The following is an 18,466-nucleotide window of genomic DNA, read 5'->3' as shown; positions in this document are numbered from 1 at the left end:
AGAGAGAGGCAGAGACACAGGCAGAGGGAGAAGCAGGCTCCATGCAGGGAGCCTGACATGGGACTTGATCCCAGGACTCCAGGATCACACTCCAGGCTGAAGGCGGCTAAACTGCTGAGCCACCTGGGGATCCCCTCTTTGATCCATTTTGAGTAAAATTTTGTATATGATGTGAGGTAAGGGCCCAACTTAATTCTTTTGCATGTGGATATCCAGTTGTCCCAACATCCTTTGTTGAAAAGGCTATTTTTCCCCTGTTGAATGATATTGGCATCCTTGTTGAAAATCAATTAATCATAAGTGTGGGAATTTATTTCTGGATTGTCAATTCTATTTTATTGCTCTATATGTCTATGCTTTTTTTTTTCTTTTAAAGATTTTATTTACTTGAGAGAGACAGAGAGGGGGAAAGAGAGAGATCAAAGGAGCAGAGGGAGAAGCAGACTTCCTGATAAGCAGGGAGCCCGACTCAGGGCTTGATCCCAGGACCTAGAGATCATGACCTGAGCCAAAGGCAGATGCTTAACTGACTGAGCCACCCAGGTGCCCTTCTATAGGACTATCCTTATGCCACCATCACACTGTTTGGATTACTGTTGCTTTGTAGTAAGTTTTGAAATTGGGAAGTGCAAGTTCTCCCTCCAGCTTTTTTCTTCTCTTTGAAGATTATTTTGGCTATTCTGGGTCTCTTGATTTTCTTTCTTTCTTTTCTTTTCTTTTTTTTTTTTTTTTAAGATTTTATTTATTTATTCATGAGAGACACAGAGAGAGGGAGAGAGAGGCAGAGACACAAGAGGCAGACACACAAGAGGGAGAAGCAGGCCCCATGCAGGAAGCCCAAAGTGGGACTCAATCCCAGGGCTCCAGGGTCATGCCCTGGGCCAAAGGCAGGCACCAAACCACTCAGCAACCCAGGGTTCCCGTCTCTTGATTTTCTATAGGAATTTTAGAATCATCCTACCAATTTCTGCAAATATGACAGCTGGAGTTTTGATAGAGGTTGCATTGAATCTATAGATCAATTTGTGGAGTACAGCTGTCTTAGCAACATTAAATCTCCTGATCCACAAACATGGATGTCTTTCCATTTACTTAGGTCTTCTTTAATTTTTTTCAAAAATAAATTGCTGTTTTCCAAGGATAAGTTTCACACTTTCATTGCTAAATTTATGATGAATTATTGTATTCTTTTTGATGCTATTGTAAGTGGAATTGTTTTTAAATTCCTTTTTTGGATTATTCATTGCAAATATATAGAAATATTATTGATTTTTATATATGATCATGTATCCCTACCACCTTGCTGAGCTCATTTATTATTTCTAATAGTTTTTTTTTGGTGGATTTCATAGGATTCTTCATATACAAGATCATGTTATCCTCAAATAAAAATAGTCTTCTTTCTTTCTTTTTAGTATTTGTGGCTTTTGTTTCATTTTCTTGCTTAATCACCCCAGCTGCAACGTTCAACGGAAGTGGCAAGAGCAAACATTCTTGTCTGGTTTCTGATCTTGGAGGGGGAAGCAACTCTTCTTTCTCCCTTGAATATGATGTTAACTGTGGGATTTTCACAGATGCTCTTTACTAAGTTGTGAGAACTTTTTATTCCTCATTTGTTTAATGTTTTCATCATGAGGGGGTGTTATTACATTTTGTCAATGGCTCTTTCTGCATCATGTAAATGACCATGTGGTTTTTACTCTTCATTCTACTGATAAGGTGCATTGCATTAATGGATTTTCAGATGTTAAAACAACTTTGCATTCCTGGGCTGAATTTCACATGGTTGTGGTGTGTAATGTTATATGTTGTTGGATTTGGTTTGCTAATATTTTGTCAAGGATTTTTGCATTTGTACTTATAGGAGACATTAGCCTGTAATTTTCTTGTGATGTTTCTATATGGTCTTTGTATTAGGGTAATACAGGCCTCATAGAATGAATTTTGTTTTGTTTTGTTTTTAAATATTTTATTTATTTATTCATGACAGACAGAGAGACAGAGAGAGAGAGAGAGAGAGAAACAGAGACACAGACAAAGGGAGAAGCAGGCTTCACGCAGGGAGCCCGATGTGGGACTTGATCCTCGGACTCCAGGATCATGACCTGGGCCAAAGGCAGTGCCAAACCGCTAAGCCATCCAGGGATCCCCCATAGAATGAATTTGTAAGCATTTTCCCCTATTCTATGTTTTGGAAGAATATGTGAAGAATTGGTGTTAATTTTTTAAATGTTTGGTGGAATTTACCAGTGAAACTATTTGGGCCTGTACTTTTCTTTGAGGGTAGTTTTTTGATGCTAATTCAATCTCTACTTGTTATAGATATATTTAGATTTTCTACTTCTAAAGCCATTTTTGATAATTTGTGTCTTTCTAGAAAATTTTCCTTTTCATCTGAGTTATCTAAGTTGTTGGTATACCACTTATATTCATTTAAAAAATAATCTCCTGGGATCCCTGGGTGGCGCAGCGGTTGGGCGCCTGCCTTTGGCCCAGGGCACGATCCCGGAGACCCGGGATCGAGTCCCGCATCGGGCTCCCGGTGCATGGAGCCTGCTTCTCCCTCTGCCTGTGTCTCTGCCTCTCTCTCTCTCTGTGACTATCATAAAATAAAAAAAAATAAAAATAAATAATAATCTCCTTATTTTATTTATTTTATTTTTTATTAAGTAAGCTCTACACCCAACGTGGGCTTGAACTCATGACCCTGAGATCAAGAGTCTCAAGTTCCACTGACTGAGCCAGCCAGGCACACCCACTAATATCCTTTTTTTTTTTTTTTTACATTTTAAAAATTTAAATTCAACTTGCCAACATATTATATTCATTTTTAAGAGTGTTTTACAGTCTTTGACTGCTAATGACTTCTTCTTGAAACTCTTTCCTTTTGGTTTTCATGACCCACTTCCTTAATAGCTACGTGAGTTGAGACAAGCCACATAGCCTCACTAGAATGAGGCTATGATGATCATAGGGCCTCCCCACTGAGTTCCTGTGAGGATTAGATAAGATGGCACCTGGGAGGTACAAAGCATGGTCCTGGCACCTGGGAAGCATGAATACCTGATAATTTTTCTCCTTACTCTTTCCTCGTCTTCCTTCAGTTCTCTGACCACAAATTCTCAGTCTTAGCAGGTATACTTTAGAGCAGTAGTTCTCAACTGGGGGTGATTTTGCCCACCAGGGGACATTTGGCAAAGTTTAGAGATATTTTTGATTGTTACAACTGGGGGGATGTCACTGGCAGCTAGTGGGTAGAAAGCAGAGATGCTGTTAAGTGTCTTGTAATGCACAGGACAGCACCCAGCAGTGAAGAATTATCTGGTCCCAAATAATGCTGATAGTGCTGAGGTTTCTATGGAAACAGCTCTACACGATTATTGTAAAAAGAATTGAAAATACAGGTAAGCCCCCCCAAAACCCCGCCAAAACCCAAAAAGAATAATTCCCCATAATTCTGCCACATTGAAAGTACTTCAGTTAAGAAAGAATATATTTTTTAAAGATTTTATTTTATTTATTCATTAGAGACACATCAAGAGAGAGGCAGAGACATAGACAGAGGGAGAAGCAGGCTCCATGCAGGGAGCCCGCTGCGGGACTTGATCCCAGGACTCCAGGATCACTCCTGAGCCAAAGTCAAGACGCTTAACCATTGAACCTCCCAGGTGTCCTAGGAAAGAATATATTTTAAAGAATAGGAATATTTATTTTTTTATTTTTTATTTTTTTTTAAAGATTTTATTTATTTATTCATGAGAGAGAGAGAGAGGGAGACAGAGACACAGGCAGAGCGAGAAGCAGGCTACATGCAGGGAGCCTGATGTGGGACTCGATCCCGGGTCTCCAGGATCACACCCTGGGCTGAAGGTGGCGCTAAACCGCTGAGCCACCCGGGCTGCCCAAGAATAGGAATGTTTATAGGGTAAAAATATTCTGACTCTTTTGAATTTTTCCCAGTTGTACTGCCTACCTGATTATGTGACATAATGTGTTCAGTGCCATTTTGGTGCTTGGCAGGGACAAGGAAATGCCCAATATCTATGGGATGGTCCTTGGAAGGTGAGGGTGGGGCAGAGCACCTGGTTCATCTGCAGGTAGGACCTATAAAAACTCATTCTCTGGGTGGCTTGATGTCTTGCAGGTGAACTCTGTGTGTGGCTGAGTGTGTGTGTGCCAGTGTGTTCCCACAGTGTGTTCTCATGTCATCATCCAGCTAGAAGGTAGACAGGCATACTGGTAGACAGGTATACTAGAGACTCCACAACCTCGTTAATTATGGGAAAGAACAGAACTTGAGTGAACTTTGGTATATTCATTTGGGTTGAATTCTTTGATTACATAACGGTTCCAAAGAGTTCTTCTGGGGCCGAGGGCTTCCCGACTGGGCATGTGACTTTCCTTGGGCAAACCACATCAGATATCCTCCTGTGCCGTCACATCCTGAACCATCTGCCTTCTTTGCAAAGCTCCATGTCTTGTGTGCTCAGTGAGACCTGGGGTGCAGATGACATTTCCTGGGGAGAACTTGGGCTGGCCTGGGTTGTCCTTGGAAAGGTGGGATATTGGATTCAGGCCCACCCGTGAAAAATCAGACTCACTGGTAGTTGCTGTGTGTTGCTGCGTGTCAAACAAGCCATCAGCCTTGGCCCGGTGAGCAGGTGAGTAGGTGCTCAGTATTTTACTCCTCACCCTTTTGCCCTTTGCAGAACCTCAGAGGTCGGTGTCCAGCATCAGGCCCCACTCTGGCTTACAGATGAGGCCCAGAGAAGCAGGGACTCTCCCAGTGGCACCTGTCTGAGGCTGAGCCTGAGGCCAGTAATCTCTCCACACTCCTTTCCTGCCCAGGAGGGTTGAGTCAGTCCACCTAAGCACCATGGGGCCATACATTCAGGCCCTGGGGCTCCCAAATGTTGATCTGAGGACCATGACCTTGAAATTAGGAAAGAATTTAAAAAACAGGCAGGTTCCAAACCTAGGGAAGAGATACCTCTGGAGGGTGGTGTCTGGAGGGGGCCCTGCTGATTTAGCCTCTCTTTTTATAGAGAGGAAGCATCACATCATCCAACCTGGAGAAGGACTGGCGATGGCCAATGAGTCCTCATGGAGTCTCTCTCTCTCTCTCTCTCTCTCTCCCCCTCTCTCCCTTTCATGTTGTGGAGGAGGACGTGCACATGTAGGCTTATATGTGTATTTGACCTTGTTTTCTCTGTCTGCTTCAAACCTTCCCTGATACGGTGAGTGGTCTGCAGGGTCTGTCTGGTGTCCATGTCAATCCCCACCAAAGGGGCTGGAATGCTGGAGAAGGGCAATCCTGAGGTGGGGGCCTTCTGTTCTACAGGAGCTAAAACCCTCTGTCTGGCTGAGGAGAGCCCCCACTTAACAATAGGAGGGGTGGGAGGCTCTGTGAAAGGTGACTTTGAAAGGCTGCACTTGTTCTTGTCGAGGTCTGGGCAGCAGAGCTCTGCTGTGAAGGATGGTTCTGGTGTGAGGTTGCGCTGCCAGCAGCCGTGGGGGATAAAGTCTCCTTCTCAATGGCGCCCCTCAAAAATTGTTTCTTTTTCTTATGAACTGTTTCCAACATCAACACAAGTGGAAAGAATAGTATTGCTAAAGCCCCTGGTGCCCATCACCCACCTAGTTTTGATAAGTAGTGAGACTTGGACACATTTGCTTCATCTATTCCTCTCTCTTTTTTTTCTTTCTTTCTTTCTGTTGGAGTATTTAAAATAAAATCTCGATCATAACATGCTTCACTTCTGTGTATTTCTCTGCACACACACACACACACACACACACACACTCCACCCTCCACATTTTCTTATATAAGCCCAAAGCCATGATCACACCTAACAATATAAATAATCACCCGTTGGGATCACTTAATATCCAGTCTGTAATCAAGCGTCTCTGTTTGTCTCAACCGTGTCTATTTATTTATTTATTTATTTATTTATTTATTTATTTACTCATGAGGCACAGAGAGAGAGGCACAGACATAGGCAGAAGCAGCCTCCCTGTGAGGAGCCCGATGCCGGACTGGATCCCAGGACCCCCGGATCACACCCTGAGCCAAAGGTAGATGCTCAATCGCTGAGCTACCCAGGTATCCCTCAAACGTGTCTTTTTTATACTACACTTGGTTTGCTGGAATCTGGATCCAGAAAAGGTCTAAGCTCAGGGTTTTGGTTGGTCTCCTAAAGTGCCCCCAATCCAGGGCTGATCTTCTTTCTTCTCTTTTTTAATGTAATGCTCTTGACTTACTGCATACGCCAAGTCATTTCTCCTGAGGATTGCTCCACATTCTGGACTCCTCTGTCTGCTTTCTTATAATATTGCTGACCGCTTTCCCCTATACTTCCCGGGAATTAATGTAAGCATTGGAGTCTCAAATAGAGTGAGGTTCCATTTTTTTTTTTTTTTTAAACAAGGACACTCCATGAATGGCGCTGGGCTTCCCACTGCACGGTGTTAGGAGGCACACACGGGCAGCTTGCTGATCTTTTAGTGGCACTAAAAATGATATGTGGTTTCCGATGGTGACAGACTGCCCCCTCCCTGGTAAGCTTCCTCATTTGGTAGCTAGTCTTCCCCAGATGTTCTTCCAATGAACCATGCTTCCCTGTATTTGAGTCCTCATGCTGTCACAGCGCCTTGAATTTGGTCGGCTCTAGGACTTGTTTTCTGCCCTAGAATGTGGCCACAGGGACTCTGGGTTTTCAAGGCTAAGGCTGAGCCACAGGAAGCCTATAGCTTCCCTCTCTGTCTTTCAGAAGAGTCACTCTGGGGGAAGCCAGCTGCCATGCTGTGAGGAAGTCAGCCTGAGGAGAGGCCACCTGGCCAGAGAGAGGCCCCAGCTGTCCCCACTCTTCTGGTCATCTCCACCGAGGCATGGGCACATGAATGACAGAGAAGATAAAGCTCAGATGGCTCTGGCCCCAGCTTCTGCCCAACTCCAGCCGTCTGAGAGGCCCCCGAGAGACGGGCCCACTGACTATAGGATGTCCTGTGAAGTTGTGGTTGGCCACTACGCTTTGGTGTGGCCTGCTGTTGACTGAACAGCCAGTGGCTTTCCTTCTAAATGTTCTAACTGATGGGGGTCATTGCCGGAACCACTGATTTGATTAGAAGTTACAGAATGCTGCTGATCTAATTCTATCACTCTTGTCACAGTTATTTGCAAGAATTTTTCCCCTCAGCAGGTAGGCATCCCTGGTGATCCTGAAATATGGACCCTACATGAAAGACAGGGAAATGGGGACGCCAGGGTGGCTCAGTGGTTGAGCATCTGGCTTCAGCTCAGGTCGTGATCCCAGGGTCCTGGGATTGAGTCCCACATCAGACTCCCTGCATGGAGCCTGCTTCTCCCTCTGCCTGTGTCTCTGCCTCTCTTTCTGTGTCCCTCATGAGTAAATAAATAAAATCTTTAAAAAAAGGGAAATGGTGGGGCTCTTCCTGGCTACCTTCTGCAGCAGTGACCTGGCCCTTCTTGGATTTGAGACCCAGATCAAGGCAGGAGAGAACAGCTTGAGCAAGGTGAGCTGGGGACTTGGTTCCCAAGGAAACCACAAGGTAATCATCAGATCCTCTGAGGATCATTATTTCTTTGTCCTGCTAAAAACCAGATGCTGTCACCTTCCAAGCCAGCTCAGACGTTTGAGCAGGCACCAAAATGGGTCCTCAGGGGCGGAGACAAGTGGTTTAGTGAGCTTACGGGGGTGGCTGCTTCTGCCCCTGGGTCTCAGCTTCCTCTCTGGAGGCCTCCCCCCTCCACCAAACAATACCTTTATCCTCAGATCTCTTAGGCCACAAGAAGAGCCTAGTTTTGGGGTGAGGGATACATAGAAAGCTGCCCATCCTGGAGCCCCAAGGGACAGGATGTCTTTGCTCAGGGTCTGCCCTGGGCTGTCAAGTGCCACCTTCTAATAAGTGCTTACTTTGTGCCAGATGTGACACAAGGTGGGCTTGGAACTGCAGGCACAAAATCTCCCAAATCTTGACAAGAACTCACAGAATGGGTGCTGTCTTCACCCACTGGTTGGATCACTGGCCCAAGGTCGCCCAAAGCACCCTCTGCTGTCTACCTGTATAATTGGCCTCAGGTGGTCTATTCCTGCCAAGGTCCCCTCTGGTGGCAGCCTGCTGGTGATGGGTGTAAACGTGTTCATTGCTCACCTCCAACTGTGTGTATCTCTGATGTTCTCAGTTGACCCATGACATGTAGTAAGGATCCCCTCTTGTACCCCAGCATGGTGCCCAAGCTCTTCCTGTGGCTCTGACGATCACCCCGGGCATGGGGCCAGTAGGGTGAGGGCGCTGAGTTTTTTTCTTTTTAAATTTTATTTATTTATTCATGAGAGAGAGAGAGAGAGAGAGGCGCAGAGACACAGGCAGAGAGAGAAGCAGGCTCCATGCAGGGACCCCGATGTCCTCTATCCCAGGTCTGGGACCTCTATCCCAGGTCTCCAGGATCACGCCCTGAGCCGAAGGAGGCGCTAAACCGCTGAGCCACCTGGGCTGAGGGCTCTGAGTTTTGACTCACATAAGGAATGTCTGGCAGCAGAGTCAGGCCTGAAGCTTTGACATTTTCCTCAGTGCAGGACAGACTTAATTTGTTCTGGAATAGTATTCAACAACATTAGGTGCAATGGATCCACAGAGGAAACGCCCCTAAACACAATGTCCTCCTCACAAGAAAAAAAATGGCTGAACCCACAAACATTCATGTGGTGTTGCTTGAGCCACCTGGGCTCCGTGTGGGAGGGAACGTCACCATCCATACCGAGGGTGTGTCCCAGCTCTCTGACTAGGAGACAAACATCATCTCAGGTCCCAAAATCTGCTCCTTCTTTGATTTTCCTCTTCTGGGGAAGCAGGGTCCCCAAGAGTTGCCTGGCATCATGGGCAGGGGGTACTCAGGACAAATCTTCACTTGTCTTCATGCCTCTGCAAACGAGCCCTTCTTGGATGGCACTGGTGAGGGTGGCCCTAGGGGAGCAAGGGCTTCTGAAGTGGTGTGGGGGGACCTGAGAGGTGAAGCAGTACCCCAGGTTTTGTCTTCTTGAGGCTGGAGGCGGCACAGCCTGAGGGTTATGTGCTCGGGCAGGGCCTGCTCTGTGTGTGACCTTGCATGAGCGGCCTCTGTGAGTCTCACTTTGTCACCTGTAAAATGGGCACAGTGATTCCTCCCTCAGAGGATGGGGTGCCTGTGATCATGGGGAAGAACCATATGTCACAAACTTCAGTTGGTGTCAATCCTGACAGGGTGTATTTACACTGAGTTAATTTTGACTCCCGGATGAGCGTGGAGGCAAGCCCAGCTATCAGTGGTTCCTCCTTAAATCTACTACAAAGGGCATCCCAGGTGGCTCAGCAGTTTAGCGCCACCTTCAGCCCAGGGCCTGATCCTGGAGACCTGGGATTCAGTCCCATGTCGGGCTCCCTGCATGGAGCCTGCTTCTCCCTCTGCTTAAGTCTCTGGCTCTCTGTGTCTCTCATGAATAAATAAATAAATAAAATCTTTAAAAAACAATAATAAACCTGCCACAAAGACTTTATACAGTTTATAGCTCTAGACTAGTCTCTAGTCTCCATGATTACCATGGAGATGCCCTTTGACATGCCCCGCGTGGTCTCCTGGATCCCTGTGGTTTCTGGGGCCCCTTAGGACCAGGTCCACCCTCTCGAGGACACCATGGCCATCCCCTTCCTTGTGTTCTGTGAGTCAGGGGCTCTGGGAGCTTACTCCCCAGAAGGAGAGTAAGGAAGGCATTGCCTTCCCTTGGGTCAGGGATGTGTACTTTCCTCTCCCTACCCCTCCAGGACTTCCAGCATAATTTCCCTCCATGTTTGAGTTTTGACAGAAAGAGACCATTCTGGCGGGACTTGAGCTTTGGCTCCATCATAATGGTTTCCCAGAGGCAAGAAGAGGTAATGCCTGGCTTCCCTCCAGGACTTGGAGCAGAAATACAGGAGAACGAACCCCAGCAGACCTCCATCTAGCAGCCCTGCCCACGTGGGCTGGTGAGGGAGCTGCCCTCTTCTTCCTGGCCTCTTCCTGTCCCCAGCCACCCACTACTCACACCACCCCCAAAGCAGAGAGCTTGCCGATTGCCTCCCACGAACAAGAACAGCTCTGGGTGTTTTTGGCTGGGATATTTTATCTCATGCCCCCAGTAAACTTGAGAGAGAGGGACCATTCTCGTACCCATTTCCCAGGTGTGGAAGATGAGGCTCAGGAACCTTGCTCGTTCAAGGTCACACAGCTTGTTTGTTAAATTGAGCCAGGGTCTACATTCTGGTCTTGGAATCTCCTCTTCTCTCCTCTACCGCTCCAACAAGGAAACTTCAGCATTGCTGATTAAGATCTTAAATTATAGTTTTATCATAAAGATCGTACTTGCTTAAATATAGAGATGTTAGAAAATGCAGAGAAAAAGAAAAACATAAAAGTCATTGTCCCCCAAATCCAGTAATAAAACATGTACAGTTGACCCTTGAACAATCCAGGGGTTGGGACACCTCCCCATGCAGTCGAAAATCCACATCTAACTTCTGATTGCCCCCAAACTGAACTACTAATAGTCTACTATTGACATAGACAAGTCAATTAGCATATATTTTATATAAGTATTACATATTGTAGTTTGACAGTAAAGTGAGTTAGAGAAAAAAAAGTGTTATTAAGAAAATCATAAGGAAGGGGCTCTTGGTGGCTCAGTCAGTTAAGTGTCTGCCTTCAGCTCAAGTCATGATCCTGGGGTCTTAGGATCAAGCCCTGCATCAGGCTCCTTGCTCAGTGGGGAGTCTACTCCTCCCTCTCCCTCTGCCTGCTGATCCCCCCTAGTGTGTGCTCTCTCTCTGTCAAATAAATAAATAAAATCTTAAAAAGAAAGAAAATCATAAGGAAGAATAAGGAAGAGAGAATACATCTTCAATACTGCACTGTACCAAAAAAATTCAGTATAAGTGGACCTGTGCTGTTCTGACCTGTGTTGTTCAAGGTCACCTCTATATCCTTAGACTGGTGAGTCTCAAACTGGACCACGCATCAGCATCACCTAGGAGGCTTGTTAAAGGCAGAGATCTCCTGCCCGCCCCCCACCCCAAGTGTTTGATACAGTAGATGGAGTGGGAGCAGGAATTATAATTTCTAATCATTTCCTTGGTGATGCTGGTCCTGCTCATCAGAGGACCCCCACTCGGGGATGCTGCTCTGGATCACGGCCTTTTGCCCTCCATATGGTTGGCATTTAGGGTGGTCATTCTCTGCTGTGGGGCCTGCCTGGTGCCCTGTAGGATAGCTAGCAGCAGGATTTCTGAGCTCTTCGCACTAGAGGCCCATAGAACCTTCCCCTGAGTATGACAACTAACAATGTCTCCAGACACTGTTGAGTGTCCCCTGGGGGGGGGGGTGTAGAATTGCCCCCCCCCCCCGACTCCCCAGTGAGGACCTCCCACTCTCTTCTTGCTCCATTTACATTAGCACAGAGAGGTACCCTCTAACATGTACACACAAACACACAGGTCTTTCCTTTTCCTCCAGAATGATGTCAAACTATAAATACAGTTTTATAACCTGCTTTTTCTCACCCCACAACACATTGCCAATTAACTCAGCAATTAGCTCACTGGCAGCAAAGAGAAGCAGGTTTCTGCACAGATGATGTAGGAGGCATCGCTCCAAGCCCACCGTGTGGTTCTGGGCCAGGAAACCAGCGGCAGAGGGGGAGCTTTCAGGACCTCAGTCTCAGCCTGGATGAGGGCTGAAGCCTCTGACTTTGGGGACCGTGTCAAGGTCTTACAAAGCGCTCTGGTTTCCCATGCCCTGGGTGTAGCTTGTAAGAAAAACAAGCCATCTGACAACGTGGTCATGAACCATGGCCTTGGGGGTCAGGGATACTGGCCTTGCACCTTCTTCCCCCCTCAATGGGTTTCAGAGATGGACCACGAGACCCAGAGCTTGCAGGCTGGGAGTGAGGGATCCTGCCTTTTTGCCTGGAAGTGTCCTGCTCTGTTTGTGTCAGGCTGCGGCAGCTGCTATCATCCTGCCAGCAATCAGGCTGCTTGGTGCAAAGGCACTATGAGGGCCCCCCGAAGTGGTTTCTGGGACGTGGTAAGGAATGTTGGCTTTTGCTGCCTCTAGTTCTCCTGGAAGCCCTTCTATCTGCCAGTCTCATGACTTCACTGTCCCCCAGACCAGGAATCAGCCACTGCCCATCACTACCCTGGGTGGGAGCCTGCCTGTGGGGCCACTGCTGGAAGCTGTGAGATGCTGGCTGGCTGGGTGGAAATGTTGGGGAGAGGACACTGGCAGGATGAGACATGTCCATCACAGCCGCCTCTGCCAGCCCGGGCGCCTCCCTACTTCCCACACCTGCCATGCAGCTGACAAATGGTCTGGGTAGGTTTGACCTTGCTCCCAGCTCCCGGGGTGAGCCTGATAGGTCTAAACCCATCCGTGTAATCTCATCCTCTGTTCCATGGGGATTTCACTTGCTCTGGAGAAGGATGTTGCTTTACCCCCAGGAGTATGCTGGAACTGGTGAGAACTGGCTTGTGAGAATCAACCATCTGCATTTCTTTCCAACTGTGTTATCAGGTTGGTAGCTTGAGGTCAGCCACATGAGAGGATTTACACCGCAGAAATTGGCAAATGCTACAAATAAGGGTCCCTCCAACCCCGAGCTAGCTTACCAGCATACCGGTGACCCTCTCCCACTAATTGTGATCAAGGAACCAGGCAGCCCAGCTGTTGATGGGCTGGTGGCCGCCCTGTGACCATAGGAGGGGCTGATGGCAGGAGCAGAGACCTAGAAAGAGCACAATTTAAAAATTTTTATTTATTTATTCATGAAAGACACACAGAGAGAGGTAGAGACACAGGCAGAGGGAGAAGCAGGCTCCATGCAGGAAGCCTGATGCGGGACTCAATCCCAGGACCCCGGGATCACAACCTGAGCCAAAGGCAGATGCACAACCGCTGCGCCACCCAGGTACACTGTAAGAACACAGTTTTTGATGACATTGTCTGATCATGCCTCACCCCTTGGACTTTTGGATTCCATTTTCCCAGTTTCTTGAGAGCATCCTTAATGATACAGCTTGGTAGCTGCTGTAGGATACCCCCAGGTCAGGACCCTCAGCCCCCAGACCTTTGTGGAACAACTAGGACTCATTTCTGTCACGGGGCAATATTCTTCAGTGCGTGCATGCTGAGGGCTACTTGTTACCCCTTCTCTTGCCTCCTGACGGGACCCTTCCTCTACTATCCTGGCTGGGCCAACTTCCCTGTTCTTGCCAGGTCCGATCCTGGGCTCCTCGATGCAAAATTGGGAGGATGGGAATAAGAGCTGAGGACACAGTGGGAGCTGCCTTGGTGGGGTTGGGAGATTTGGGGTGGGCTGGAGCGGAGAGTCAAGGGAGGGAGACAGAGCAGGGGTAGGGGGGTGCCTGGGACCCGATGGTCCCTGGGACCCCATTCTCACAGGAGTATAGGAGGAGAGATTTCACACAGTGCCATTAGGTTCCTTTGTAGTTTCTGAGAACTATTAGTCGAGGCTATTTTAATGATGTCTGGAACACGAGTCTGATCCCACACAGAGGCTGGACTGGACATTGTCTGGTCTTACCTCCGCTCAAGTCCCTGCCTCCCAAGGCGCTCAGATATCTGGGGCAGAGGTGGGATTGGATGCGTCTGAGCAGCATTTTGGCTTATTCTCCTGGGATGTGCCCAGAAAAGAAATGATGGACCAGGTATTTAGGGAACAATGATTCTACAGCTATGGAAACCAAAGCAGGGTTTTTTTTTTTTTTTCTTTCTTTCTGGGAAATCGCCCAACCCTATTCATGTACTTTGGTATCTTTTGTACCAAAAAATGTGGAGCAAAGCAGAATGTAGTGGCCTGGAGAAAAACGGAGGCAATAACCCAGTTTAGGAACAGTTCTGGGAGGAATGAGGAACCCATGTTTTGTCCCGTATCTCTGGGCTTTACACGAATCACACCATGGACAGACCAGAAGCTCATCTACACAGCCTCCATTTCCCTGCTTCTGAGCCCTAGGAGCTCTTTCTGGTTTTAAAACAAAAAACAAAAAAACACCTTTTGCAGCTTGGCTTCTGCCCTATGGTGCTGCAGAAGGCACGGTCCCTCTGCTGTCCTACGCGGGGCGGGCCAGCCTTTGCTGGCTCTCTTCCTTAGTCTTCTGGCAGCATCTGCGGGCAACCCTCCCACAGGAGACAAGGCTTGTCTTGGCCTCGAGGACATTTCTGTCTCTCTCCTGGGCATCTCCAGCTCCATTGCCCAAAGGGGCCAGGCAGGTAATGAAGACGAGTAGCTGGGGCCAAGCATGAGGAAACAGGGAGTGGGAGGGGGTATGTGGTGGACGGGGCGGAGGGTGCCCTCTGGAGAGGGCAAGGGACAGCTCAGGCCCGCTGACTCATGTCCTTGGGGAATGAAGAGGGTCAGCATTGCTGGAATAACAGCATTTCCCTTGCAGAGATATTGATATTGATGAGGATAAATTAGACTGTATACACGGTACCTGACATACAAGGAGGCTGCCAATATATGGAGCTGCATTCTCTGTGAAGCTTCTTGATCCTTCTTGCACACTGATCTCGCCCTCCTTGTTATGTCCCTCATGTGGTCCTGGTCACACGGTTCTTGAGTAGCAGGATGTTAGCTACTGCCACCGTAGTGCCACGTAACAAATCATCTCCAAAGCCAGTGGCTTAGGATGACAATGATTCATTTGCACGAGTTTGTGGATTGGTTGGGGCTTGGCTGATGTAGCCAGGCGGTGGCTGTGCAGACAGCTAGCTCGGTCCCACATGTCTCTTCTTCTTGGGCTGGTGGACTAGCTAGGCTTGTGTCTCATGACAGAGGAGCACAAGAGGGTGAGCAGAACATATTATTAGGCCTCTTGGGACTTGGCCAACTGGCACTGGCCAAAGCAAATCCTAAGGACAATCTCAGAGTCAAGGAGCAGGAAAGTGTCCCCCACTCATGGTCAGGCCACAGTAAGGATGTGGCCACACAGGAGGTGGAATTAGGGCTGTCACTTCGGTCTACTGTGTAGAATGGGCATGGTATGTTTTGAGTCAGTGCTCTTTGCGTGGGTGACTCCTTGGGGCAGGACCTTCCCTCGGTGCTCTCAGGAACCTCATTGGGAGCCAACACTGAGGGAGCGGTTCAAGCAGCCCAAGTAAAATGTATTAACAAATGGTTAGATCCAGCTTTTCTATGCCAAGCTGTGGGCAGGGAAAGGAAGGACCCACCTGGGCAGCATGGTGCATACAGTAGGTGGCTGCTTGAACTTTAGTGCCTAGGAGTGAGGGAAGTGGGTTTTCCTTGGGTGGAGGCAGGAAGGAGACCAGAACTGAAGGAGAGCAGGTGCCCTCCTCCCCGCAGAGTGCCGAGGCGCTGTTCAAAACAGCAGGCTACCAAGCGGGTCTATAGTTGGTCTTGAAAATGTATTTCTTTAGAATTTTCTTTTTTTTTTCTCAAACAAGTTAGTTTCTTTTCAGCATTTCTTTTCACTTTTTAAAGATTTATCTTCTTTTTAATAGTATGACAGGATTAAAACATTTATTGAGCTCTACTAAACATCTGATATAGTGAGCAAAATGTACTAGCCTTAAGTAGATGATTCGCTCATATTTTAGGTAGGTCTCTACCCCTGCGACCAGCCCCCGGATGGAGACAGGACATTCCTCCCCACCCCCTGGGCTCTCTTGTTCCCCTCCCAGAGTTCAGTAACCATTATTCTCACTTCTATTGCTTGTGTGTGTTCTATGGCGTGTTCTGGAACTTCACATAAAACCAAATCCCTCAGCATGTGCTCTTGTTTGTGTGGCTTTTTTCCCTCCAAATATTACGTTTGCAAGATTCATCTGTACTATTGGGTGTAGCAGTGGCGTATTCCTTGTTTCCTTGTTCTGGAGTTGTCCACTCCTGCGTATATACCATTATACATCTGTTCTGCTGTTAACGGACATTTGGGTTGTTGCTAGTTTGGGGACCATATTGAGTGATCCTGTGATAACCATGTTTATACATGCTTTTTGGTGGAAATATGCATTCATTTGTCTTGGGTTTTGACCTAGGAGAGGACTTGCTGGACCACTGGGTAGGCAGCCATATGTTTAGCTTTAGTAGATAGAGAGGGCCAAATGGTTTTCCAAAGTGCTTGTGTTTAATGGCAATTTCTTTCTCCCCTTCTTTCGTTCCTCCTCCTCCCTCTTGGTTCTCCCCCTCCCCCATCTCCTCTCCTTCCCTCCCCTTCTCCCATCTCCTCCTCTCCCATCTCTTCCTCCCCCTCCTTCTTCCTCTCTCCCCATCTCCTCCTCCCCCACCCCGTCCCCTCTTCCCCCTCCCTCATTCTCTCTCTTCCTCCTCCTTCTCTCTCTCCTTCATTCTTCCCCAGTTTGAACCTCAAAGTTAGTTAGAGGGATTTAGCCATTCATATTTATTGTGACAATTGATAACATTTCTTTCTGGCCCTTCCATCTTATTTCATGTTTACTGTCTGTGTTAGTCACAGTTCAGTCGCAGGTAACAGCCATCATCTAGCTTAAGCACAGAGGGATTTATACAAGGAATCAGGTGCTTACAAAATCATTGGAATAGCTGGAGGAGCTTCCGGGAATGAGCGCCTGAGAGGCACCACACAAGTGGCCTGAAAGGGAGCCTCTAATCCCAGCGAGACTGGGAAACCAGGGACTCAGCTTGCCACCCACTGGATGCTGGCCCAGGGCCACACTGTCTCTGCTGGACACAGGGCTTAAGACGTGGCTGTCATGACTGTGGGCTCCAGGATGGCGTGAGCAGGCCGTGGTTCACCCCAGCAGAGGTAGCTCTGCCGTGGGGAACCCAGCCCCACCCTTCACCACCACTCAGGCCTGAAAGCAGAAGCGGGCTGGCCTCACTCTGGCCCTGGGATGTCCCTCTGGTGTGGCTGCTTGGTGGAAGCAAGGTCACAGGCAGAATGGGGCTGCGTCTGGGAAATGGATTCTCTTTCCCACCTTCTAGCCAACAGCAAGGCACTCTGCAAGGGGGTGGAATGCTATGGCTTTTCCAATTATTTCACTTTGTTGTTGTTTTTTTGCCTTTCTTCACTCTCACTGGCTTGAACAACTTCATTTTTATTTCTAGCCTCCCCCATCCGGTGTGCTCCTGATTTAGAAGTTCCATAGGAGTCATGGGTTCTACCAGTGGCTAATTTCTAGCCTTAAATAATCTCATTTAAACCTCTAATACCCTCTTACCATATTCAAGTGAAGTGTTACAAATACCCCCGCTGACGTTTTTACTCAGCAAAAAATGAACTCTAGGATACTTCCCCTCTCTTGCTCCCTGGCCACAGCCCCCAACTCATGTCCTGAGTTTTGCTGATGTCATCTAGACATTTTTGTTCCATTTTAGGCTATTTATTATTAACTTTTCCCTTAGAGTGTGTTTCCTGGCTTGCAGTGATCCCTTTGAAATAATTACATCCTATTTCTCAGGCACCCTAGCATCTCCTGAAATGTAACTAACCAGGCTTTATGGCTCACCGCTGTGTCTCCCACACTGTCTTCCACTCTTGTAAGACTTTTGTTGGATTTGGTTTTCAACTTGTCAGAGGGCTGGTCTGTTCTCCTTGTTGCTCTGGAGGAGCCTTTCTCATCCTGGGCTGCCTTCCCTCATCAGTTTGTAAATGGGTTCCCTCCCCTCTCACCTCCAGGGATGCAAATGAGAAGCTGGCTTCTCTGCCTGTTAGGGACCATTCTTTCTGGAAGCTCCAAAGACCTTGTTTCTCATCTGTGGAGCTCAGGCTTCTCGCTGAGCTGCGTGGAGGTGGGTATTCTTTATTTATCACTTCTGCCTTCAGCCCCTTCAAATCTCACAGTTCTCCTCTCTCTTTCTGGAAGAGCCAGAAAGAAATGTTATCACCACATCTTCTTTTGTTCATTTTCCTCCTTCTAGAAACCCTAGTACCCACAATTTGGGGTCCTGAATCTGATTTCGCAGCCTCTTATCTTTTTCTCCGTGCTTTCATTGCTTCACATTTTGGCTCTAAGTGGGGAACAGGGCCCCTCCACCAGTCTTCCAGAATGCAGCATTTGTTCTCAAGGGACCTTTCCTTTTTTCGCTTCCCCTATTAAATTTTAATTCTGGAAGTCCTGTGTATGTCTGTGTTTTGAGTTCTTGAGAGACTTCCTTGTGTGTGCTGTGTGCATCCCCACTCCGCAGACAGTGCTCATCAAACCAATGAGGCCTCGCCCCTTCATCCCTTCGTGCCGAGAAGTGGATGAAGCCCTGGTCCCTCTGGGGTGGGTGCTCTTCTCTGCTTGCCCAAAGCTCCTTCAATCTGTACAGCCTCAGCAGTGAGTCTTGTGGGTAGAACAAGGGCTGGTGGCAACCAACCGGGCCAAACTGGGACCCAGTCATTATGATGTGCTGCAGGAGGGCGCCATGTACTC

General features: G+C 47.8%; 1 long non-coding RNA gene across 2 annotated transcripts; it reads left to right on the top strand.

Moving 5' to 3' along the window:
- The first annotated feature begins 4,426 nt into the window (after nt 1-4,426).
- LOC125752930 (uncharacterized) lies at nt 4,427-8,407 on the top strand. Of its 2 annotated transcripts, none has more exons than XR_007403560.1 (4): nt 4,427-4,661; nt 5,983-6,078; nt 6,432-6,561; nt 6,774-8,407. It is a non-coding gene; the product is annotated as an uncharacterized LOC125752930 (long non-coding RNA). The 2 variants fall into 2 exon arrangements; XR_007403559.1 differs by having other exon boundaries at nt 5,977-6,078.
- The last annotated feature ends 10,059 nt before the right edge of the window (nt 8,408-18,466 follow it).

Source organism: Canis lupus, chromosome 18 (assembly GCF_003254725.2).
Source record: "Canis lupus dingo isolate Sandy chromosome 18, ASM325472v2, whole genome shotgun sequence".
Lineage (NCBI taxonomy): Eukaryota > Metazoa > Chordata > Mammalia > Carnivora > Canidae > Canis > Canis lupus.
The sequence above is the reverse complement of the archived record's forward strand: the minus strand, read 5'-3'. Positions and strand labels throughout refer to the sequence as shown.